General features: G+C 36.6%; 1 long non-coding RNA gene across 1 annotated transcript in view; it reads left to right on the top strand.

The window, feature by feature from the left end:
* LOC143665584 (uncharacterized) overlaps window positions 1–22,251 on the top strand; it is a 119,440-nt gene extending 97,189 nt beyond the window's left edge. The window contains exons 3-4 of the long non-coding RNA XR_013167100.1: window positions 13,469–13,518; window positions 21,885–22,251. This is a non-coding gene — a long non-coding RNA (uncharacterized LOC143665584). The remainder of the gene's footprint in view (window positions 1–13,468; window positions 13,519–21,884) is intronic.
* The last annotated feature ends 4,349 nt before the right edge of the window (window positions 22,252–26,600 follow it).

Raw genomic sequence — 26,600 nt, 5'->3', positions numbered from 1 at the left:
ACTAAGTAGAAAATGTGTTGGACATAGATTTGGCAAGGAAATTGTTGTTTTTTACTGTATGATGACTTGAAGATGGGTACCATACTGTACATATGTTCAACTGTGACAGCTAAACTTATTTCTCCATTAGAGACTTGCAACAGGTTCCACCAATATACATTAAGCATATAGCTCTAGTGACAAATAAACATATGTCCATTTATAGATAAATACATTTCAGAAGAAAATATCTTATTATTTTTTTTGAAAGTCCAGCATGACAGCAAATGATGCCTGGGTTTTGTAACGTTGCTGGATGCCTCTCCATATGGGGCGCTGAGCCTACACACATGCGGTAATGCATGCAGCAGCACATATTTGCTAATGAAGCAAGGTAAAGAAATAGAAAAGCTTTTCAGTCCCTCAACATGCAGCTGGTGTGTGATGCCAGATGCAAAATCATTGATGTTCTTGCCAAGTTCTCAGGATCATGTCACGATTTATTTAAACTCAGACAATCAAGAGTAGGTTGATCTTTTTTTGAACAGTCAAATTCAAGGAGACTGATTAGTATGTGATGAGGAATATATCTTAAAAACATATTGGCTGTGTATTAAATATGAGATTATTATTTACGTTTCACTCTTTCTTTGTAGGTTATTGTGGTTTTCCTCCATAGAAAGAGTTAATGACTCTACTTTTGAATCCCTCAACTCCTGCAGAATTACTTTATAATGAGGCACATAAATTCACTAGAGCTGTAATTGAAAAAATCGATGTTATTTTGAAACAAATGTTACAGATGCCTATCCAAAATGGATAGCGAATGGCATGTCTTCTTTTAATAGTCCCAAGCATTTCCTTTGATACTTTGTAATTTATGATATTAAAATTGATTAAAGAGACTGAGCTTTAAAGTTTCTTCTGGGGGTGAGGTGGGGGTGGGGTGGGGACTCATTGTCACCATCTGCAGTACCAGAACATGAAGCATTGCAAGGGTTAGAGATGCTTTTTTCTACTAAGAGGTTCCTTTTATCTGGCAATAGCAAGTACAGAGAGCATTCTGCGTTACTTGCCACCATCAGGGACAGTAAGACCTAGAACTATTGGGAAAGGAAACTAACTTTTATAGAGTCTCAGCAGGTGCCAGGCATACTGGCATTGTATTCACTTCTCAAAACAATCCCATGCTTAGCAGCACAAGTTCCTCTTCCTCTCACCATAGACCTGCAGTGGGAAGACATTTTAAATCAGGCAATGGTTCTCATGACCCCAGGAGCCCTTTGCCTCTCCAGGAAAATCACCCAGAAAAGATAAAGTTTCTTTTAGTATATTTTTATGTTTATTTAACCTAATAGCAACTCAATAAATATTTTGGTGCCTCCTCGAAACAAGATATCATATTAGACAGTCTAAAGGATATAACTTAGATGGTTTAAAGGATGAAGGATATGAAAATCCTACTCTAAGGAGCTAAGAAAGACACATTATCTTTCAAGTGTGGACTGGAATTCTCCAAAAAAGGGCCTTTATTCCTGTAGTAAGCTCATTCATTCAACCAGTGCACAGAGAAAACTGTCTATGTGCTAGGCATTCTGCCAGGTGCTGAGTATGAGGAGTGTAGTCACAGCCCTCTCAGAGCTACATTCAAACTAACTAGAAGTGTGGCCCTCATGGGCTCCTCCCCAGCTTGTGGTCCTGAAACATAGGCAGAAATAGTAGGGATAGCCTTGTATTGAATGTTTATACATACAAAGCATTTTAACAATCTTATTAAATCCTTACAACCACCTTAAAAGGTAGGTGTGCTTATCATCTCCATTTGTATGTGAGGAATCTTTGGCACACAGATTAAATAAGGTCTACTATCACACAGTGTTAGTCTGGGGGTTCAAACTCAGGTCTCCTGATTTCAGAAGCCACGTGCTTAACTCTACCCCATATTGCCTCTGTGGTGTTGCTGTGTGAGTGCAGACATTGGACTTTCATGGAGTTCCTGGAGCTCAACAGGGCCAAGGTAGAGATATGTCACAGGGTAAGCACAGTCTGGAAGTTTCCAGACATACTCTCTGGCTCTCAGGGTTTTGACTTTGACTAAAATGAAGCGCTGTTGCTCTCCCACTTCTTCATCAGTTTGCCCTTGCCATAGTATCAGTTCTAGCATGTTCTTATATACAGCATGAGAAGCTGATGTTTTAAAGCTAAAGAGTTTGTCAAAATTACTTATCTGGTTATTTAACTTAAAAAAAGTAAGACACAAACCTCTTACAAGAAAGCCTTTCGAAGGAATCTGTTGTAGCTATGGTCAGTAGTCTAATATGGCGCTGACAACTGGACGTAGTTCTGTCTCCATTTTTTAGCATTGCCTGTTCTTGCCATTTTTGTGCTATGATAAGAAGAAGAGACTGAAAAAATGGAGAGAAAATAGAATTAGAAGGAGATTTTACTAAACCATTGCAATTTGAATAGTGTCTATTCACAGGTCTTAATTTTACATAATTATCAGTTCCTCAGCTCTATAAAATGATCCCTCATTGATGGTTAGGACAGTCCTTGTCATGAATATAATTTAATGGATTTGATAGGTGGGATGAAATACAACAGGAATCACTTCATTCATTCATTCATTCATTCATTAGTATATGCTTTCTAAGTGCCAGATGCTGGAGAGATAGCAGGGAACCAAGGAGTTAGGAAAAATATCCCTGACCTCATAGAACTTACAAATGAAGAGACAAATAATAAACAAAATACAGAAATAAGAAATATAGTTTGTTAGACAGTGATAAGTGCTATCACTTAGAAGTGATAAGATAAGAGAAATATAAATCAGGGAAGCATCCACGGATTTCCGGCTAGTAGCCGGGGTTGCAGTTTTAAACAGGACCATTGAGGACAGCCTCACCGGGAAGGTGATAGCAGGTAGAATGTGAGAAATGAGCCAAGTCCATAACTTGGGGAAGAGCATCAATACAAAGGGAACAAACACTCCAAGGTCCCGAGGTGGAAACCTGGGTGGCACGTCCTAGGAACGGCCAGTGTGTGACTGGAGCAGAGTGAAGTGGTGTGTTTGGGGAGAGGAGTAAGAGTTGCTGTCAGAGGGGAAATGGCAAAATGTCAATCAATGGCCCTGAACTCCTGCACATTTTTTTCTGCCTGTTTTTCCTCATAATTTATGCATCTAGATTATTGGTCTTCAAGGGACAATGGAAAGAGGAAGGATTACAAGAGGTCTCTTTTGGCTACACAGTACTTGGACCTTAGAACTTTTAGGCAGACCAAACCAGCTGAATTGGAAGCATATGGTAGAAATGGCTTCTTCTCATCAGTTACTAGAGGGTTGAACTAGTAGAATTATTCCTCCATTCCCTAGCAAGCAGGAAGGAGCAGTAATATTTACAACTGGCTGGCATTCTGGTGGTCAAAACAATCTGCAATTGGATATTAATTACTTTGGTCATGGCCATATTTGGATAAGAAACCAAAAGCATAGAAGAGTTGGGCTTGATAAGAAATGGAAGTTGCTTGTTGACTAGCTCTATCACAACAGGCATGAGAAATGTTCGAGGAAAGATATTGCTTAATGGCCCCTTGTTTTTATCCTGGACAACTAAATTCCTTCATGGTTTTAGAACTGGAAACTGAAATTGCATTTCTTATCTTGAGGTTTGAGGGGCCCTTCCTGACTCAGAACCATTTGAAAACTAAGACAGAATAGTAAAGCGTATAGGAAGTGGACTATTACTTTAATTTCTGGTAATGTTGATATTGGAGAATATGGTTTGTATCTGTGAGTCAGTGTGATTTCTGATACTGAAGCTCAGAATTAGGCAGATGCTTTCCAGGCAGTTCCCTGTAAGGCATTTTATGATAGGCCTACAATATGAAATACAAGTTCTCTCTGCAGAGGCTGGCTCTCAGAAGAAGGGAAGGGAAGGGGAGCAGACCTTGCTATGCAAGGTCAATTTTTCTTTCAATGTGATAAAATTGTGTAGAGAAAGCTCTGGTCCCCCTCAGTGAAATAAAAAACAAAAACCAACTAAAACCCTGCCCTTTGGAGTTTCTACTTCTGAAATTTGAAATCCCCACCAAGTCAGCTCGCCTAGAGGGCCAATCAAGCTCCTAGTTCATTACCTCTGACCTACTACAAAATAAAGCCCACCTGCCCAAAACCTGCCCCTGGAAGATCAGTAAATCCTGATCCAATCAATAGCAGTCAAACTGATTTCCTTTCTGTGTATATAAAACTCCTTTCTCATCCCTAGAACCCTGAAGCTACTTCCCTTTTGGCTTCCTTTGCTGCAGCAAAACTTGGGTGTCCTAAATGAAATGCTATAGTCATCAAACTTGACTCGATTTGTCTTTCACACAAAGTATTAATTAAAAAGAAATCACTCTTCTGATAGAATGCTTGCTTGCCTTCCACGCAGGAGTCCTGGGTTTGATTCCTAGACCATGCATTCCCCCCTGCCCCGCCACAAAAAGAAATCACTCTTCAAGGGAGGAGTGAGTCCAAGAGAGGCCATGGGTGTTACTACAGGGGATTGCCTCCATATGGAAGGGAACATCAGATTAGGGGAAAGTGTGTCCTACATAAAGCAACACTGCTAATCCTTTGTGAACAGCAGAAAAAGGTAAATTTTCCTTTGGATACTCTCTGCAGGAAAACTGCTGGGGGTATTAAAAGAAATAGAGCAAAATAGATTTCTATGGCTAAGAGATTTCAAATGCAGTTGGAAAGTCATTCTGGAGGTGAATCTTATGTAGATCTCAGCCAGATATCACAAACTGTGACAGTATGCAAAGCTTCAAGCAACTATGTTCCTGAAACCCTAAGGATATCCAGACATTGTAAATAAATCACAAGATGAAGAACCAGTTAACTCTCTAATCTGAAAGGCCAATTGGAGTACCCCAAATATCCACCAACTACAAACAACTCGTATAATCTTCTTTTCCTTTATAAGCCCTTGCCTGGAAATGCCAAGGTAGGGTGTGATTTGGGCTGCTACCTCAATCTGACACACCTTAGAATTGTAGAATCCATAACTGGCACAACAATTTGTGGCTAATCTGTCCCTCCAAATCCTCCGAACATTCTCAATTCACTGGGTTAAAATATGGATGCAGATATACCATGATTGGTGTTCACAAGGGAAAAAAGAGAGAAACTTTACTCAGCACATTAAAAGGTTGATGCTTTTAATTCCATATCCTCTCTTTTCACCTAGTACTGTACTGCCTCGTCTTTGAAGCATTAATTACATTAAGTTTATGTGTATTTATATATAATTATTTAATTACTTTTTGTACTGCTGTATGCTCCAGGGGAGTAGATCTTCCTCATATTCTCAGTACCTACATAAAGAATGACACACGCTAAGTGATCAATAAATAGTTGTTGGGTGAATGAATGAAGGAACGAATGAGTGAATCTCTGAATTTGTGGATGTCTTCAATCAGATTATTGCCTGATTACATGGACATATATATCCAAGAAAAATGAAAGTATCATATTCATACAGATTAACAATTTATTTTTCCAGTTTAAATGACTGAAATATACCCAGAAGTAAAACATTTCTTCATCAGAGTACTTTGCTTAAAGGGCTTATTTTTATTTGATGACATACAAACCTGGGGTCTGAACCATTTTCTATCATTAAAAGTCCCATGACTTTTCTTAATGTACCAGGTTCAATATGCCAGCCAAATTCTAGTAATTATGTGTTTCCTTCTTAGAATTCCCAAAGAGCGTGGATTAGGAAGATAATTCTTTTCTTTCCCCTGTTGGCCATTATGGCCATTTATTGAAACCATCAATGTGTAATACAGCTGGTAGAAAATATCAACTTGGCCCTCAGCCATACTTATATTCTTTGATGCAACCAACTCCCACAAGTTAGGGGAACACTTATTTGATTCAGTAGAGTTTGCACTCTAGGGCAGATTAACTAAATTTTTGATGGTTAAAATGATTAGAATAAAAGGAGAGGAGAAAATTTGGAATTCCTGTACAGGATCCTTCAGCTGGTCTTTTCAAGCCCCCATTTATTCACATTCCAATACTAAGAATTTTACATGAATTATATTATTTATTTTCATTATTACCCAATCCCATGAGGTTGGTACAGTTATTGCCCCAGTTTTTTAGGTAAGTAACTTACTGAGTTAGCTTAAGCAACTTGCTCAAAGTAAGCCAGATGTGCTGGTTTGAAGCTACATAAGTACCCCAGAAAAGCCATGTCCTTTAATCCTCATTCGATATTAGCTGGGTGGGATCTTTTTTATTGTTTCCATGGAGATGTGACCCACCCAGATGTGGGTGGTATCTTTTGATTAGATGGTTTCCTTGGAGATGTGTCTCCACCCATTTAAAGTGGGGTTGCTTACTGGAACCCTTTAAGAGGGAACAATTTTGGAAAAAGCTCAGAACCTACAGAGTCCACACAGCCAGAGATCTTTGGAGATCCAGAAAGAAAATCCCCCTGGGAAAGCCTTATGAAATGAGGAGGCAAAGCTAGCAGATGTTGCCATGTGCACTCCCAGCTGAGAGAGAAACCCACAACTTCATTGACCCTTTCTTTGGAGTTAAGGTATCTTTCTTGGGATGCCTTAATTTGGGCCTTTTCATGGCCTTAGCACTGTAAACTTGCAACTTAATACATAGAATAATAAAATGTTTGCATTCTAGTAGCTTTTACAAACTAAAACACCAGACATAACTAAAATCCAAGAATTTTCTCATTTTTGTACGGGTTACTAGAATATTGCCTGCTTATTATAGAAAATAGATAAAATAGGTAAGTACTAAGGATAAGAAAGAAATCAACAATACTCCACAAGTCAGAAACTGCCATTATTAACATTTTGGTTATCTTCTTAGTGTTTATTTTTTTCAATTATATGTGTCATAGAAAATGTTACCATACTCTGTATGTAGTATTTCATAATCTGCTTTAAAAATTATTTTATTCAATAGCTTTATATAGCATCACTTTATTTTTTAAAATTTTTATTGAAATATCTTCATGCACCACAAGTCCAACCAAAATATACAATCAATGGCTTATAGTATTGTCATATAGTTATGTGTTCATTAACATAATCATTTTTAGAACATTTACATCACTCCAGAAAAAGAAAAAAGAAAACACCTATACATCCCATGCCTCTTTCCCCTCCCTCTTATTGACCACTAGTATTGCAATCTACCCAATTTTGTTTTTACGCTTATCCCCCACATTATTTATTTCTTTTCTGTCCTTATTTTTTTACTCACCTGTCCATACCCAGGATAAAGGGAACATTGAACACAAGGTTTTCACAATCACATGGTCACATTGTAAAAATTATATGGTTATACAGTCATCTTCAAGAATCAAGGCTACTGGAATCCAGTTCAGCAGTTTCAGGTACTTCCCTCTAGTCACTCCAATACACCATAAACTAAAAAGGGATATTTATATAATGCATATGAATAACCTCCAGGATAACCTCTTGACTCTAAAATCTCCCAGCCACTGAAACTTTATTTTGTTTCATTTTTCTCTTCCTTCCTTTTGGTCAAGAAGGCTTTCTCAATCCCATGAATATAGCATTCCTTTTATGATTATATACAATTCTGGTTTATTAATAAATTATAAGATATTTAACCAATGTTTTATTTTTAGACATTTATCTTATAGTTACTTTGGTATTTAAAATAATGTGACTAAATTTTTATATATAAATTGTATATCCATGGTTATTTATTTTGGTTATATTTCTAGAACTAGAGTTTATGGGATAAAGGAATGAAATTTCTTTTCAGATTAATTAATTGTAATAAAATTTTGTAATAAAATAAAAAATGCTCAAAATGATAATTTAATATTCACATTGTTCATTTATAAATCCCTGGAGAAAAAGTTTTCTCTGTAGTCATGGATTTCTTGCTTCTGTACCTCTTAGAATATTGGTTTGAATGCCATTTGGGAATGCAGGGGAGTTTTGTTTAGGTACTGTTTGGTATAGAAAAGTGTCAGGAGAGGAAATGAGGTTGTGGGATGGCAAAATTAAGAGGGTAAATATCGCAGCTCAATTCTCTTTGTCCTTCCATCCTTCCTTCCTCTTTCTTTCTTTCACCACCCCAACCCCTTTTCTTGTTTTTGTGGATTACAGTGTAGCAACAAATCTTCATAGGCTTTCTCAGTAGAATTGGGGTCATGTAGATGACCTTCAGAAAAGGACTTCTGTGTACAGAAGATGGGCCACTGTTTAGAATATACCATAACTCAGTTATTAAAACTTTGGACTTACATGTGTCAATTGGAACATGGAAATAACCTTGTAAACCAGAATCACTTCACTATTATGCTATTAATTGCAAAAGATCTTACTTCCCTTGTTCAATTCAAAGAGCATGTAAATTAGCAGAAGGAGCTATAAGAAATCCTAGGTAAACACCAAAGTTGACTTTATAAGAAATCATCAAAGGCCTCACTAGCTATATCTGAGAATCAGTTGTTTAGGAGGTGGCTCAAGATAAGAAGAAAGCTAAAGTGATTTTGTATTGAAATCCCCCTTGACTATTCCACCCACCCTGATCTTTCTGAATTCCTCCAGTGCTCATAGCCTGTACTATTACATTCAGCACTTTATGGTGCCTTTGAGACTTAGGTAAGTGAGATATGTAAGCAATATTCCATGATAAAGTACAAAATATGCAATGAGTGCACCATGAGAGATGGAAATTTTTCCTTCTTTTCTTTTTTTAGGCAGAGAGATGTGATTGCAAAGCTTCATTTAACCACTGCCAACATTTGTGGGTTTTTTTGGGGGGGGGGAAGGGAGGTGCTGTTATATGACTTCCTCAGTCTATAGTGAATATCTTCACTCTGTTTTGAAGACATTCTTCGGCAAATAACCTTGCTTTCCCCCTTACTGTCCTTGTACAAGGTCCTTCCTTGACTCTCCATTACATCCCTCTTAGCTGAAGGAGGTAGGAATGTCCTTTTTGACTTTTTACCCCCAACTACCTTTTGTTACTGACCCTCTTTGGGCCAGACCCTCCAAACCGGTCTCTTGTCCAGTGTTGTTCACACCAATAGAATGAAACCAGAATTGGTTAATAATAATTGGTTAATAAAGCAGAACTTTATTCTTTGGGCTAAATAATGGAGAAGGGTGGGCTTGTGTCCTAAAGGTTCCTACTCCCCAAAGGGAGGTAAACGTGGTTCTTTTATAGGAGGTCAGGGGATGCACTCGCAGGTGGCTGATGCAAGCAGGGAGAGGGGTTTCATCACTGGTTCTGATCACGCACAGTCCCTGGTCGTGTTAGAACACACTTTTACATATATCCAGTGTTCAGAAAATGGTGCCTAAATCCTGCTCAGAGGCAGGGAATTTACTACTTTAATGAGCAAAGGTAAGGTAAGGTCAGGGTTGGGTGCTTAGTATGCACGCTCTGGGAAGGGGACATCCCTGACTATGGCAAGGCAGGAACTGGTGGCCAGTGTCAAGAAGGGTTTTGCTATTATGTTGGCTGGTGACTCTGTGATTCCCCTTGGAGAGATGGGGCAATGGCTGCGGAGCTGCTGTTCTCACTGGTTCCTGCAGTATTTGCTTGCTTCATTTTTCTGAAAATAAGCACAACTTATGCAGAGACAGCAGTTAGATGGAGTAACTTTTTGGGTCAGACTTTATTCTGAGGATGCTTTCACAATATCTTGTAGCTAGTAGGTCAGGCTTGGATTTGAGGTCAGGGTGAGAAAAAATCCCATTTTTATTTATTTATTTTTATTTTATTTTATACATGGAAAGTGTCTTCCATAAGAACTAGTATGAGGCCTATTTGGGCCCAGACCAAGCTTCTGCAAAGCATGGGAGAGGGCAGCCACTAGACTGAAAGACACACCAGGCATAGCAGTGGACATGGGTTTTTTGATACTTATGTTTGGGAGAAGTTTTTCTGGTGATGGCCAGCTGGACAATTTGTGCACTGCAGGGTAACAGAAATGCGTGAGGCAATATATGATTTCAGAACAAAAGCAGTCCATATAGTATGAGGACATCAGATCTCTGATGTAATCAAAGAGGCCCAAGACTTGATGTTTACTAAGGTTAGTGGTTAAGACTAAGATGCACTCGTTATTTTACACCAAGATGTTTACTTTCTTGACCTTTGTCCTTAGCTAAAGCAGGTCTGATATGGCCTTTTAGGAAGGGGCCCGGGCATCGGGCTGCCAGAAGGCCAAAGAAGACTGACTCCGTGGCAGGGCTTCCAAAACACAGGAGAACTTTACACAGATAATAAATGGTTGGAAAAAAAGTAAAATAGGGCCAGACTGCAAATAGACAAAGTCAGGCTATATTCTAACAGAAGTTAGGGAAGAATCATTGTTTCTCTAATTTCTACTATTTCCTATTGTACAATCTTGGATTACAAGTTATTTGGACTTTAGGAAAATAACAATATATGTTGTTTCTGTAGCAAATAAAAACCCTTCCTGTAATTAGATTAGTTGCTATTTTTTTAATAGTGTACATAGTACATATTTGAGAACAGTCTTTTCCTTGGAATACAAATGATTTTCATTAGCCTCTGAAAAATTATCCTGCTTGATTTATTTCACCTAAATGAGCATTAAAATATAAAATTTAACTCCAAATATCTGTGTTTACTTTTATTGAACATCAGTTTATGATTTTTATTATAATTGAATATCAATTGCTTTACTACGTGAGGTATGAAGTGTTTTACAGTTGTTTTTTAAGGGAAGATTGCTTAGTGAAGGCTCTATCTCAACATCTCAGATCATGAATTGCATTGGCAACACTTTTTTCCATGGTACCTAATGGAGTTTCTGTTTAAAATACATATTCTTGGGTCTTGGACCAGACTTTTTGAATCACAATAGCTAAACAAGCATCACAGGTGATTCTGTGTTGCCAAAGCACTGTTTTAGAAGCAGCGTATCTGGGTGGTGCATGGGTGGTTCCGTGGTAGAGTGCTCACCTTCCTTGCGGGAGACTGGGGTTTGATTCCCGGACCATGCAACACTCAACAACAACAACACTCAACAAAAAACAATATATCTGGAAGAGTCATTTTGCTTTTGCATTTATTCACTTAAAATAATTCCCAAGCTCAGTTTGTAAGGGACACTGAGGAGCGTATGAATAACATGAAGGAGAAAATAGGCAGTCCCTCATTTCCAAGGGCATAAAGTCTAGTAGAGAAAGTAAGATCCTTGAATGCAAAACTGTATGTTTGGCTACAAAAAGAAGTCAATTGAAGGCTTTCTGAAAGTAGGGGACCTTTCTGAAGAGGGATCTGATGGAACAGTGAAGTGAGACTAAAAATGTAGAGGGCAGCTCATAACATTAATGGGTAAGACTCTGCTGGGGGGTGGTGGGGGTGTGTGTGGGCTGCTGTTGGGGATTCTAATCCAGGAAAAGGAAATGGCAGAAGCTGAAGTGGTAAAGGGTAGTGGGAAGTAGTACAGCCAGTTTAGTTGATGACCAGGAATTGTATACAAGGAGAGGAAAAGGCGGGGCAGGAAGGCAGTTTGGGGGACATTTGGAAGTAACTTAGAATACCATTGCTGGCATATGAAAATAACTCCCAAATTAATTAATCCCTCTCTCTCTCCATTTAGTCTCACTTCACTGAATACCAGAATGTTTTTGATTTGAAGAATGACCCAGTCAAAGCAAGGCTTTAGGAAACTCATAGAGGGAGCTGCTGGATGGATTGATTGGAAGAGTCATAGGGCTATAGTCAGGGAGCCAAGTGTGAGGTCAAGAGCAAGTTAGAGTTGAAGCAAAAGAAAGCAGCAGAAACTTGCAAAAAAAAGTGCTGAAGTTTAAACAGATCCAACCTAATTTTTAATTAGAAGTTGGGACACGGGAGGATAATGAATAAGGCAAGGTGACTCATGTTTGGAGCTTGAGAGAACAAGCGTACTCTTAACAAACAAAGGAATCAGCAGAAACTGGTTCTTGGGGAAGTTTAATTTTAGAAATTTTAAATTTGTGATGCTACCAGAGTATCCAAATTTAGCCCCCTTTATTATCATCTGGGATGGCAGGCATGCCCATTCCATTACCAGAAAGAGTCCTGCTGTGATCCAATCTCCTGTATTCGTTTTCTCGGTATGTCACCTACCCTCTCCTCCCGAGTTCTCTAACTCCTTCATGGACTGGCAGAATTAGGTTTTTTCTATCTATTGTTGGAGCCAAGACACTGTGGAATCTGCAAGCCAAGCCAGCAGTCGTTCTTTTTAATTTTGATGACTTCTCACACAGTGTGTCATTGGTTCATGCTTCTGTCCACTGCATCTTACCAAAGATGCCTTCTGTACTAGCAGGGAAGGTATGGAGGAAGCAGTCCATGTTGAGGGCAAAGAACATCCCATCTTACCATCTAAAAAAGTTATACAGCTACATAAGTGGAACTGGAATTGTGGAAAGAAGTCAGGGTTAGATGGAGAGAGAGAGGGATTAATTAATTTGGGAGTTATTTTCATGAAAGTGAGTGAGAAAGTAATCAAGCAATAGATAATTCTGAGGTTATGCTTTAGTAAGTTCTATGTTACAATTCATGTTTTGTTAGTGTCTGCCTTTGTCTTCTGAAATAGGTCAGACTGTACTAGGACATAGTGAGGTGTTCTATTTTGTTTTCTTCCTCAGTTCTACTCTACATTTGTCCCTAATCACCTTCCTCTTATTGCTAACCATTTTCAATGTTTCTCTCTGTGTATTTTTCCTGTTTCCATTGGAAACAGACTGAAGTCACCAATCCATCAACAGAGGTTTGTGTAGTACCTCATATGTACTTAGCATGATTCTAGGGGTTTTGATCATATCATATGAGCAGCTGAAGTTAGATAAAAAAAAAGGTTTACTTTTTTATGACCATTGCCAAAAGCTGGAATGAGTTATTGAGGGAAGCCATAGATTCTACATATGGAAGAAATGGTTAGGTTGGGTGCTACCTGGTAATTGAATAAAGGAACATAAGATCTGATATGCTCTTGGGATTCTGTGACTATATTTTCAATTATATTTCTTGCAAACATTATCAGTCAAGTGTTGTTTTCTACTTCTTTCCACACCTGTGTAGCAGAACTATCATCATGAGCTTGTGGCCCTTTCCACGTATGGTCACTTTATAATACCACATCCCCCATGTTGGCTTGTGTGTTGGCCAATGAAAGAGAAAACTCTATTCCTTCACTTAATTCTTCTTTACGGTCATTGTGAAAATAAAGTATATATCATAATCAGTTCTGAATCATAATTGTTTAAGTGAAAATGATAAATAATTGTCTTTAGATATACACCAGTATAAATAGAGGGAAGAGGAAATAATGACCTAATTCTGCAAGAAGCATTTCTGTTTTGCATAACTAAGACATTTCCAGTTGAGGTAATGATGATAGGGCAAGGGTCAGGGAGAAGTTCAGCAAAAGGCTAATCTAATGTATTTGCTCTTTTTCTGCAGACTTCTATCAATAGACAAGAAGCCGACTTCTACCGGATATTTGGGTGCAGGTGAGGCTGATTGGGAGCAAATCTGCTTTACTGTAACAGAGTCTCTTCCCTCCCTCTGGCTGGAGCCTCTAATAAACACTGACACTGTCCAGCTCCCAAACTCCTATCTTGGCCTTGAGCCTGACCATTTCCATGGTGGTTCTGATGGTGAAAGTAGCAGATGCATCTGGTATTTACTGGGCATAGGATATATAGTTTGGGGCAGTATTTTTCCTCTTTATTATTTCTGTTCTAACTACTCTCTCAGGGTGCAGCTTTGCTCTAATTATATGCAAAGGCTGAACAAGGTGAATCCCAGTTTAGAAACCTTTCAGTTCCATAATTTTATGGGTGTTAGAGAAGAGTTTTTCAAATAGTTTCCTCATTTATTTGTTAATTTTCATTCTGCTTTGTGGGGACCATCTAATGAATTGATTACTTATCAAATTACTACTGGCGTGATCATGGACAAGTTACTTAAAAATTCCAAGCTTATTTTTGTATCCCATCTTATAGAGCCATTGTTGAGATTAAATGAGTTAATTCATGTTTACTCTTTAAGACAGTGAGGTCCACTTGCTAAACACCACTAGATATAGTTAGTATTTCTATGTACTTCATTTTATATATTTCTTCTGGCTGTTAACATGTGTGCAAATGTGTATCCTTTTTAAAAAATGCATATATTTATTTAAAGCTGTTTTGGTACCTGTCCCCAGGACTATAATCTGTTTTTAAAGTTTTGAAATACAATAAAGGTAAAACTTGATTATTATTTTCAAATTTCCCCCATTTTTAGAAACAATTATTGCTTAAGACTTAATGGGGTGAATATCTTTTAAATACTGACTTTATATGAATGAAATTTAAACCTGTAGAAAATAATAAAGCAAAAAATTGAATGCTCAGTTGACTTTATCCTTAGCCTTGATTTCAGATCAGCAGTAAAAGTGAATTTAAAATATGTGGTTGTACAGAATATTGTTTTCCATCCTTTTTTTAATGCATACATTGTGAGGTTTATGGGTAGATATCCTAGACTTTTTGCTCAGCTAGAGGAAAAGTTAATAAAGTAATGTTACGTAAAGTACATTAAACTCCTCAGGAGAGAAGTCTTATATTAATACCTGTGTCCCAGTGATGTTCTCAGGCTTAATGATAGTAAGTTTGTAAATTGCTTTGGTGTGCTCCCACTAACATCCTGATGAAGCATCATTTTGTTTTATTACAAGGAGCTCTAAGTTACACTGAATTCAAGTTAGGGGGGAAATAATACCCCAGTCTTTATTTTATAATCAGAAGTACACAAAACAATGAGAACACATTATGCTCCAGTTGTAAATGGTAGAATTGATCATTTTTGTATTTTCTTTTTCTGTTACTTTTGGAAGAGGGAAGAATTTATAATACAGAATTTAATTACGTGCCCATCATTTAAGCATAAAACGACAGAAATAGCTATTACATTATAAAGGAATCTTCAAGGACATAGGTATTAAAAATATTAAAAAATAAAATTCTTGTTTTAAGAGAGCCAAACTCTTATATGATTGCTATTAAGTTTGGCATTTTTGAGACATATCTTAAATCAATACCTGTAATACTTACAAAAACATCAGTAGGGAGAAAAGTATTGTTAACACATATTCTTGCTGTAGGGTACATTTTAAATGTCTAAACACTAATCAATATAGAGAAATTAAGTATTGACTAAAATAGCTTCATAATAAGTAATTATTGGTTTGCTCTTTTAGAAATTAGACATTTTCACTTTGGGAATAAAGAGTAAATTTACTGTCATGAAATTAAAGTGTTTTTGACCTTTTTGTACAACTTTTCTCTCTCTATGAAATGATTAGGTTTAAATATGATTGCACAGCTGTATTATGTTGCAAGCATCAATTTTTAATTACTATAAGGTCAACGTTAGAACAAATGTGATTAGTACAATACCTCAGTGCACTTATTTACTTTCCACTCAAAAAACACCCTGTGTTTACCAAAACCAACCTGAACCTCTCTCTGCTGAGATGGCTAATTAGATTTACACCAAATCCTTTACTTTTTCTCAGTTTCCACCCAATGTATGTTGTTTTTTTGATTCCTTTATTAAAAAAATGAATTGTTTGATTTATCTCTTCACTTCTTAGAGGAGTGTCTCTGTATACAACTTCACAATGTTTCTCCCTTTGTGTGGCATGAATATTTCTGTCCATCTAAAGAGAAGGGGAGTTTCTTTTGTATGTATAGATTTACAGGATTCTATGTTTCTAGAGGTTTGCCACTGGTGCTTATTTTTTCCTTCCTCTAAAGGACTTTTAATCTAGTTCTTAAGTTAAAAGATACTTACTACATATTAAACTGGAGAAAAATTCATGATTTGCATGTTACTCATTAATATTCCCAAGATTTTTCAGCATTCACAGTAATTCAGGTTTTAATATCAAAGTAGTTTATTATCATTTAACTACTTCAGATTTCATTTTCTGTTGATTTATTACATTTCTTAAACCAGTAACACTAAGCCAAAAAAATGTTGTATTTATTTACTAAATGAAGCAGCATAAAATTTCTTATAAATTAGAGAATGCCAGGTATTCCATCTTCATGGCTCGGAGAATGAATGGTCAGATGCAAGCCTGGGGTCCACTGAGCTCCTAAGATGCAATAGCAAAGAACAGACCGTCGTGTGGGCTGTCATGTGGGTAGGGGCTGGTGCGGAAATGCCTCATTATTACTAGTCAACTGGGTGGACTATGGAGAAGGTCAGTCTTGGCTTTGGTTCATTCATGCTTCTTCAATCAATCAAGTAGTGGTGCAATGAACACTTATAAGAACTTACTACTGTGTTAGGTGGTGCAGATTCCCTTCTTATTATCTATATATGACATTTTGAAGAGTCATGTTGTCTGAGGATAGTTGCTTTTGAAAAATATGTAGCTTGCTGTTGTTAAAAATTTGAAGTCCTAAAAGTTTGGATCTAGGATGGGCAACCGTGGCTCAGTGGCAGAGTTCTTGCCTGCCATGCCAGAGACCCGGGTTCGATTCCCAGTGCCTGTCCATGCAGACAAAAGAAAAAGAAAGAAATTAGGGTCTAATGATGGAATTCAAGGCACTGCAAGAAGGATTGGAAAATATTTTGGGGTTGGATGGCTCTTCCCTGAACCTCTTAAAGTATGACTCACAGGGGTAATTATATTACCCCTAAAGGGCTTTAAAGTTATTGTAGTGTTCCATTTTTTTTTTTTAACATGGGGAGGCACCGGGAATCAAACCTTGGTCCTCTGGCGTGGTAGGCGAGCATTCTTGCCTGCTGAGCCACCATGGCCCGCCCGTGTTCCATTTTCTTAAAGCTAAGTAGTGATATGTTGTTGTTCTTTTTATTCATTTTCCCTAACATTTTTTATAAACTTTAATTATTATGAACTTTAATATTTAATTAAAATTAATTTTAACCCCCCCAATAGTTAGAAAAGATGAACTTCCTTGGCTCTAGCAATTATATTTGCATCCTTCATGCCTTTGGTAAGTTAAATTCTGTACCCCAATTTATACCTGTTCTTAATCTTATCCACCTTCATATAGGTGTGAACCTACTATAAATAGGATCTCTTGAAGAAATTATTTTTAGTTAAGGTGTGGCCAACTGAGTGAGGTTGGGTCTTCATCCAGATTACTAAAGGTCTTATAAAGAGAAAGAAACTGGAAGTCAGAGTTCAGAGAAAACCACAATGAGAGGCTGGAAACTAGAATCAAGGAAGCAAGGTTTACAAGCCAGAGAGTCCCAAGGATAGCCAGCAGCCAGTACCAGAATGTTCAGACTTTGGGGAGAATTCATTATCTTGATTATGTCTTGATTTGGGACTTCTCCTAGTCTCAAAACTGTGAGTCATTGCTTAAGCCAACTCATTGTGTGGTACTTTTCATAGCAGCCTGGCAACCTAAAACTGCCCCTCGAGGGGATTTGGAAAACCATCCATTTAACAAATATTTGTTGATTGCCTACTGTGTGATAGTTTTATAGGTTGGAGGACATATCCCTGCTCTAAGGGCATAATTTTAGTGGGATGGAGAATAATTAGCTGCTCGTAAATACATAAGTAGATGTTAACAATACATATGCTGTACAATTTCAAGTTGAGATTAGTATTTGAAAAGAATACAAAACAAGGTAAGGGATGGAGGTAGATTTAATTTTAGATGGGGCAGTCAAGCAAGGCCTCTGGGAGCTAGTGACACATGCATAGAGACCTAGATGAAGTGGGAAACTCTGTTAATATTACAGGAAAGAGCCCTCTACCTCTCGTAAACCCCAAATAACTTCCATTTTTCCAGTTTCAGAGAAATTCTCTTTCTCTCAGATATATTCACTTCCCATTTATTAATCATAAGACCCCTCCCAAGATTCTGTGCCCTCTGTCAGCCTAGGCTTTTCCAAATAAAACCCTGTTAACTTTCCGGTTCGGAAAGAGAGTGCTCAGCCCTCCAGGATTCCAAGGTGAATTTGCTCTTTTGTAGGAGGAAGGGGACAATATCTCTCATTTGTTTGGAACTATAAATAAGTGAGGAAAGGAAAAAACCCACAAGTTATTATTGCAATGGATTATTTTGCCACATTATGTGTGATAACATGTTTTGAAGTCTGGTTGCCTATAGAGTCACAGGGCCGGTCTTCAAGAAGGCTTTGGGTAGAAAGTTTTCTATAGTTGATGTACACAATTATCTTTAGGTTAGAAGATTTTCTTTCCACGGTTAGTTTATGTGGTCATCTTTGGCTTTGGCTGGTAGGAGTCCCGGCAAGGTGACAAGACATATAGTTATGTCAAGCCACTCAGCCTGTAAGCCTTATTCACTCATCCACTCCTACCTAAAATGTTTATTGTGAAGAGTGAATGTATTGGTGAGTGTGAATTTGCTTTGTATATAAGGTTATTATTATATAAGATCATATTATAGGGAAGAATAACCAAGTGGATTTAGAAACAAATTTAATTTTGAATACTGGTTCTGCTACTTATTAGTTGTGATTAAGTTTCTTTTCTGAATCTTGACTACCTCAACCATATGTTAAAAATTCATTCAACAAATATTTTTATAGTTTACATAACTTGACACTGTGTTAGGTATTAGAAAATTATACTAATGATAATAATACTCCTAATAAACTAAAAAAATTGTCATGAGGAATAAATGAATTGCCAAAATCATCCAGTACATTGTTTGGTGCATAGTGAGTAGAAGTTTCTATTATTTACGTATTATATGAGTAATGTCTATATTTTTAGTTCAGATCTTTCCCCTGAACTCTAGGCTTTTATATCCAACTGTGTGCCTGTTATCTTTGCTTGAAAATATTGTAAATATCTTGAATTTAACATGTCCCAAGCAAAGTTTCAAATTTCTCCCTAAATATTTTCTTGATGTCTTCCTTATGTCAGTAAATAGTACTCTCACCCTTCAGTTTGCTTAGGCTCCCAATTTAGTCATCTTCAATTTCTTGTTTTCTCTTGCATCCTGTGGCCAAAGCAGCTAAAATTCCTGTTGGCTCCAGAATCTGACCACTTCTTACTCATTCCACTGCTATACCCAGGTGCAAGTTCACACACCTTTCTTGGCTGAATTACTGGATTAATCTTTGAATGCATCTTCATATAGAATGCTGTCCTGTCTGGATATGGTCCAGTGCTTCTCATTGGCCTGTGGATCCCTGGTGTGCTGATGACTCAGGAAAGCCACAAAGTCAAAACCAATTTCTTAATTACATGAAGAAATATTGGCATCTGCCACTGTTACTGTTTGCATTGTTGGTGCACAAAGCAATGGCAGGCAACTTACTGATACCTAAGCATGAATCAAACTCTACTAGTATTTAATGTGTTTTTCACTGCTAATGTCCCAATTGAGAAACAAATACATATATACACAAAAAAAGTTAGTCTCACTTAAGAATAGTCTTGAAAAACCATTGTTAGAAATTTCAACTCTTGAGAATGTAAGTTTTTAATATTCTGTGTGATGAAATGGGAAGTATGTATAAAGCACTTCTGTACTCTGTTTAATGGCAGCTGGAAGAAGAGCACTTGTGAGATTATTTTCATTGAGGACTGAACTATCTGCTTTCTAATGAAACAACTTACTTGAAAGAGCAACTGATAGATAAACTGTAGCTGCTCAGAGTTGAGTGTGTTGAAAACAACATTTTCTTGAAAGTAAATGAAATGAGCCTGTCTTTCCATGTTGCTGATGATGAAATCTAAACTTGTATGTAAAAATTTGAATTTTGGAAAGCTTGTATGGATTATTGTGAGCTTGACAGTTTTCCTGTAGTTGAAGTCCTTTTTTTTTAACATCAGAAGTGATATCAATAAATGTAATTTTTTTTGACACCATATAATAAAATGTGTCAACATTTGGAAGATCTGCATAGCCCAGTGAACCAAGAGTTTTCCAAATGACCAATGTACAATATTAGAAAATCATGTATGGCTAAATATCCATTCAAAGTATAGAATAAACCAGTGGATTTTATTGTTAACAGGGTAGGCAAAGTTCATTAATATGCAACTTTAAGCAACAACTACTTGTTGAGTTTTATGTAATATCAAAGAAGAATATCCAAATATTCATTATCTGAAAAAGTAACTAAAAACTCCAACCTTTTCCAATAACATTCTCCTGTAAGGCTGGATTTTCTTAACATCATTGTGATGCTGTTGGTAGATTGAATGTACCTCAACAAACACCTGTTCTTTTTTTTAAATGTATTTTTATTGACAAATTTTCACACACATCCAGTTCATACATGGTGTACAATCAGTGGCTCACGATATGATCACATAGTTGTGTATTCATCACCATGATCATTTTTAGAACATTTGCATGACTCCAGAAAAAGAAATAAAAAAACAAAAAAAAACAACTCGTACATCTCATACCCCTTATACCTCCTCATTAATCACTAGTATTTCAGTATACTCAATTAATTTTATCCCTTATCCCCCCTATTATTTATTTTTTTATCCATAGTTTTTTTTACTCATCAGTCCATACCCTAGCTAAAAGGATCATCAGACATAAAGTTTTCACACTCACACAGTCACATGTAAAAATTATATGCTTATACAATTGTCTTCAAGAATTAAGGCTACTGGAACACAGCTCAACAGTTTCAGGTACTTCCCTCCAGCCACTCCAGTACACCATAAACTAAAGAGAGATATCTATATAATGCATAAGAATATTGTCCAGAATAATCTCTTGATTCTGTTTGAAATCTCTCAGCCACTGAAACTTTCTTTTGTCTCATTTCTCTTTTTCCTCTTTTGGTCAAGAAGGCTTTCTCACTGCCATGATGCTGGGCCCTGGCAAATCCCAGGAGTTCTGTCCCACGTTGCCAGAGAGAATTACACCCCTGGGAGAAGCACATGTTCTTAATTTTAATCCGTGCCCTTATGGGTGTGAACCCATTGTAAATAAGACATTTTGAAGATGTTACTTTTTGGTTAAGGTGTGGCATATGAACAAAGGTGGGCCTTTGTCCAGATCACTGAAGGTTGTGTAAATAGAAAGCCATAGGAGGAACCAAAAGCTGAAAGTCACAGCAGCCTGCAGAGCAGTGAGAAAGGGGGACGTCACCATGCAACAGGAGGCAGAAATACAACCAAGGAACCACGAGGATGGCTGGCAGCCAGTCTTCTGGGAGAGAGCACGGCCTTGCTGACAACTTGATTTTGGAGTTCTTCTAGTTTCAAAGCCATCAGCTAATAAAGTCCTGTTGTTTTAACCAACCTAATGTATGGTATTTCATAACAGCATGGCAAACTAAGGCAATGCTTTAACCAAAACATCATATAGCAACAGATTGAATGCAAAGGAGGTATGAGAATATGGCAGTTTTCTGTGAAGCCAGACATAAATGAAATTTTCAAAAGTATAATACAATACTATTCTTCCAACCAATTTTTTTTGAAAATATACTTATTTTTCATAAAATGTGTAATTTATATTAACTTATAATAGACTCTTATTGTTGTCTAAAAATAAATTAATAGGTATCAATTAGTCATACTTTCTTTTATACTATTTTGAGGGATCAGGGCATGTGTAAGGATTCTTCTTTATCTTCTGATTAATTAAATGCACTAGTGCATGTTAATTTAATACTCAGGTAATAATTGCCACTTCTAGCAAATACCAGAGAATATAAATGCAGCCAGAAAATTATGGAGTACCATTCAAGAAAATAACTATTTGTTTCTGAAAATCCAAAATCAATAACAGGAAAAAAATCTATATTATCAAACAAGTAGAGGACTGTTGGAAAGCAGATTTTGTATGAACTTACACTATGAAATAGAATCATATAAAAGTTATGTCTTTTTTTTCAGAATCTGTTAAAAGCCACAATATAAACAATAAAGGGAACTGGAAGAATCTTCAAACATCTACTCTGTCTAGCCATGAGGAAATCTCTTGGACTGTAAAAATGGAAATTATTTTATCCAAGCAAAATAAATACTTTTCTCTGATGCCAAACCTTGGTAAGAAACAAAGCAGGCAAAGAGTGAGATGAAGAGAAAAAAGCAAGAGAAATGTCTATATGCTGGTTTAAAAGAATGCTGAGCATGATAGTTAATAATTGTTGCAAAAAGGCACTAATTGTATGTGAATTTGATGTTGAAAGCATGAACTTTCTCCGTGATTTCTCAAATTCATTTTTAAATTAAAATATAGGAACACAAGAAAATGATTTGATTAAACATCTTTACTTTCAGCATCAGTAATTACCACAATAATTTTTTATTATAGCCTTGGAATGTTATTTATCTATTTAATTCTGTAATGCCTGTCACTGATATACCTAGCTGCAAGAAGATAATATGATAATACATTTATCATTAGTGTTTACTGATGTGTGAATTAAACATTGGTATAAAAGATGCTTCTCAAAGTCATGTGAATGTTAATTAAATTGTGAAGTATGAAAACACTTCTTTTGAGCACCTTTTAATTTGAGCAGTTAAAATAAATATGTTACACATCAGGATATTCTGTCTCATGTATTTTGGGATAGAGGAAAATTTACTCTGGCAGGTTCTCTTCTAGAGTCATCACATAGGCATCTATTTTTCTAATTAAGTATTTTGACACAAACTGTGAATGTAATAAGATAATATTAAAAGATTATTTACAGAAAGATTACTTGTCATAAGTCAACAGGGTGACAAGGCTGCAAATAAAAAGGCTGGTGCAATTTTCAACTATTTTAAATTTATGGGATAAAGAGAGAGAGAGGTGAAAGTAGTGCTGTACTTGATGTTAGTAGAAGCATATATGGGATACTGTCTTCATCATATGAGGGATGTGGCTTTGTGGAGGGCTGGGAGGAGAATAACCAGCACGGGGAGAAGATTTAAAACTATGATAATGAGACCAGTTTTGAAAGTCATAGGGATGTTTCATCCAGGGAGAAAAAGACATGTGTAGATTTTGTATTATATTTTTTTGTTTTTGGTGAGAAAGAGGATTGGTTAGCTGGCAATGTCCTTGCTGTACTGAGTAAATATTTTGAATTTCACCACTATTACTCTTTACCATTTAATTGTATCCTTACATGTGTTAAAGGCCACTATAATGAGTGAATTTTTTTATAACAGAGCTACTAAAAGACTATCCTCTTAAAAGGATCCATTCTCCATCAAAAGCAGTGAGAATTGTGAATAATGATATATGGCATACATTTTGGACATATTCATAATCAAAGCCAGGAACTGAGTGGAGCAGTAAGGAGTAATATGTTAAAATCTAAACTGACTAGCTGCATATTTTAAATTTATTACGTTTTTTGCTTTGTGTGTATGTGTACATGTGTGTCCTTATGGCTTGGAGACCAGGGCACCTGCCTTTTGTAATTCAGCTCTGGTTTGTTGGCCTGTTAATTAGAAATAAAACAGTAAAATCAAGTGGAGTTCAATGTTTGGGATAGAGGACTCTTTAAGTTCATCCCAACCATAAATACTATACTATACTATAATAGGATAATTTGGTATTCAGGGACATGTAAAAAAATCTTGATTGACACTGTTCAGTTAACCAATTGATCTGTCTTTATATGTGGCTTGAAATCAGGAACAATGGATGTTGCCGTAGACCAATTATCAGAAAGACAGGCAGAAAAATTCATATGCTGCTCTTCTTCCTATTTATACTGTTTCTCAAGAGATTAGTATTAGCTGTTAATCATAGAATATTCAATATGAAAATAATTGCTTTTTCTTTTTTTTTTCAAGTGGATTATCCTCGAATTAAATCCAGGTCTCCCATGTAAGACAAGCATTCTACCACTGAACCACCCGTGCACCTAATAATTGCATTTTTGACATTTCAGAATCAAATTTTAAACATTATGAAGTTGACTATCCAGGGTGGAGAACCAACTGTTTCTCTTACTTGTGGTTAGGAAGGATTCTAACTGAAGGAGAGGCAGTTCGCTGAAGAAACTTTGTGTGACTGTAAACAGAGGTTGGTTTGTGGATTTGCAGCTTGGGTTTTCCTGCCTTGCCTCTATTCAGATTCTGGTTTTAACCATTTAACCATGAAAGCAACACTTTTAAGTTACTCGTTATAAAATATTCTAACTAAATTCATGAAAAAAAAATAGTAGGTTTAATTATTATTTTTATTACTTTTTGTCTATTAGTGACTATGGATTTGCTGCGGTTCACTCCTATTTTTGTAGTAACTACAATTGACATTGTCCTATATCTTCACTTCATCAATGCAGGGAACTGACTGGTTCAGGTCCTCAGTATAATTTTGATTGAGCATTTGCTCATGGCCCACACCACATATCCAGGAGCTAAAAGGATTTAAGTTTGTGACTTAGTTAGGCTTGTTTATTCTTTATTATCACATTAAAAGTGAGTTTGAAAGCTATAAAATATTAGGCAAAATTTTATGAAGAAGGAAACTTCACCTGTATGAAGAATACTATGAGATCTATCTAAGATCATTGATTAATTTGAAAGTCATGACATACTTTTGAATGGGAAGAATTAGTAACATAAAATGTCAATTATACCAAATAAATATATACATTTAACACAATTCCAACTAGAATTTCCATGGGATTTTATATATATTTTTTAATAAATTGGATAAAATGATCTTAATGAAATGACTTCAATATAAAAGAATGAACCACAAACACTAGCTGTTCTAGTTTGCTAAGGTGCTTACACAAATATCATGAAACGGGTTGGCTTAAACAGTAGGAATTTATTAGCTATCGATTTTGAGGCTAAAAGAAAGTCCAAATCAAGGCAGCACTAAGGCGATGCTTTGTTCCAGAAGATTGTGACTTTCTGGGACTGGCTGTGACAATCCTTGACTCTTAGTTTTTCACATGGCAGGGCACGTGGCAGCATCTCCTCTTCTCTCCCCTCTTCCAGGTTCTGATGATTTCATTTTTTGGCTACTCCCTCTGTGGTTTCGTCTCTCTGTCTGAGTTTCATGATAGGCTTAACAAGGACCCCAGGAACAGAATCAAGACTCATCCTGATTATGGAGGTCCACACCTTCTTAACTGAAGTAACCTCATCAAAAAACCTTACTCATGATGGGTTCACATCTGCAGTAATAGATTAAATTTAAGAACCTGTTTTTCTGGCTTCAAACCATCAAACCATCACAGTAGCCAGAAGAGTTAGGGAAAAAATGGACAGTGGGAATAAATTTGTCTTAATAGTTACTAAAATATATTATGAATCCATTACTAACAAGAAACATGATATTGGTATAGTACCAGAAAAAAAGTCTAATTTGATAAATAATGTTAGCACTACCTGTTCAGTTAATATTTCTAACACTAGCTGCCTTGGTAGGGAAGTAATGATTTGTAGGGAGAGGAGAAGGGTAAAGAGGAGATAAGAAAAATTAACTCACAAGCAAACAAACTCATAAAAGAAGTTCACAGTAAAAAAATACCCTGCATGATATAAAAGTGTGTGTATGTGTGTGTGTGTGTGTATGTGTATGCATAAAGACAAGCATAAGGGAATGGTCACTGAGATGTTAATGGTGGTTGTTGCAGCCTGCTTTTCTATATTGACTACATTTTTCTTTAACAAAACGCATTTATAATGACATAACCAAAATAACAACTAATACAGTTTTTTCTAACTGGAGAGCAAGCTGATCCGAAATACAGGAAGAGGAAAGGAGAAGGCTTTTACATATGTACAAGGAGATACTAAGTTACCATGTACCATCAGGGACTGTTAATAGTTTCATATTCTTGAAAATTATTGAAAGATTAATAAAAATCACAGTTTGGCATAGAATAGAACCAGCTTTTACTTGTTTTCTTTTACTTTTTACGATGTCTGTTGAAAAAGAGGAATAAGCATCTGACTAAGTGAGGAACATAATTTTTGCTGTCTCTATAAGCATGGTTGTTTTGTACTGTGTCAACTTAGCTAAGCTTGGTTTATGGTTCCCTTCTTTGTATGCTTTTTGTTTTTGTTTTTGCATGGGCAGGCATCGGGAATCTGAACCCAGGTCTCTGGCATGGCAGGCGAGAACTCTGCCTCTTGAGCCATCGTGGCCCACCCTGTACGCTTCTTGACCAGCGTAGCTACAAGAGAAATATGAATGGAATTTGGGGAGCAAAAGCGAAGCAGCCGACCTTAGACTCTGAAGGTTGTCTTTGGTTAGTGGCAGAGAGGAACAGATGCGGAAGTGTCAGTGTGTTTCACTGTGGGGTTGCTTTTCCCCATCCATTTCAGCTCTTCTTGCCGAACAGCAGCAGCTTCAGACCTGCTATCAAATGCTTCACTGGGAACTTCCCAAACCAGTAGCCATGGAGAACAAACAAATGTCCATAGACTTCTACTTCATCGCCCTTTGTGGGATGTGCCTGGAAACTCTGATTTGTTTATCCTCACCAGAGCTGGCTAATGACTTCTCTCTGATCTTTTTGGACCTGCAATTCATGGCTTTCCCCATGATTGGGTAAAGTTCAATTTACTATAATAAATTCTTTATATCATATTTTTCATACAAACTTTCCATCCTGAAGTTTAACTGATGCAGGATTTGGAGTC

Source organism: Tamandua tetradactyla, chromosome 21, assembly GCF_023851605.1.
Source record: "Tamandua tetradactyla isolate mTamTet1 chromosome 21, mTamTet1.pri, whole genome shotgun sequence".
In the NCBI taxonomy this organism is placed as follows: Eukaryota; Metazoa; Chordata; class Mammalia; order Pilosa; family Myrmecophagidae; genus Tamandua; species Tamandua tetradactyla.
Note: the sequence above shows the minus strand (reverse complement) of the source record. Positions and strands in the feature narration are given on the sequence as shown.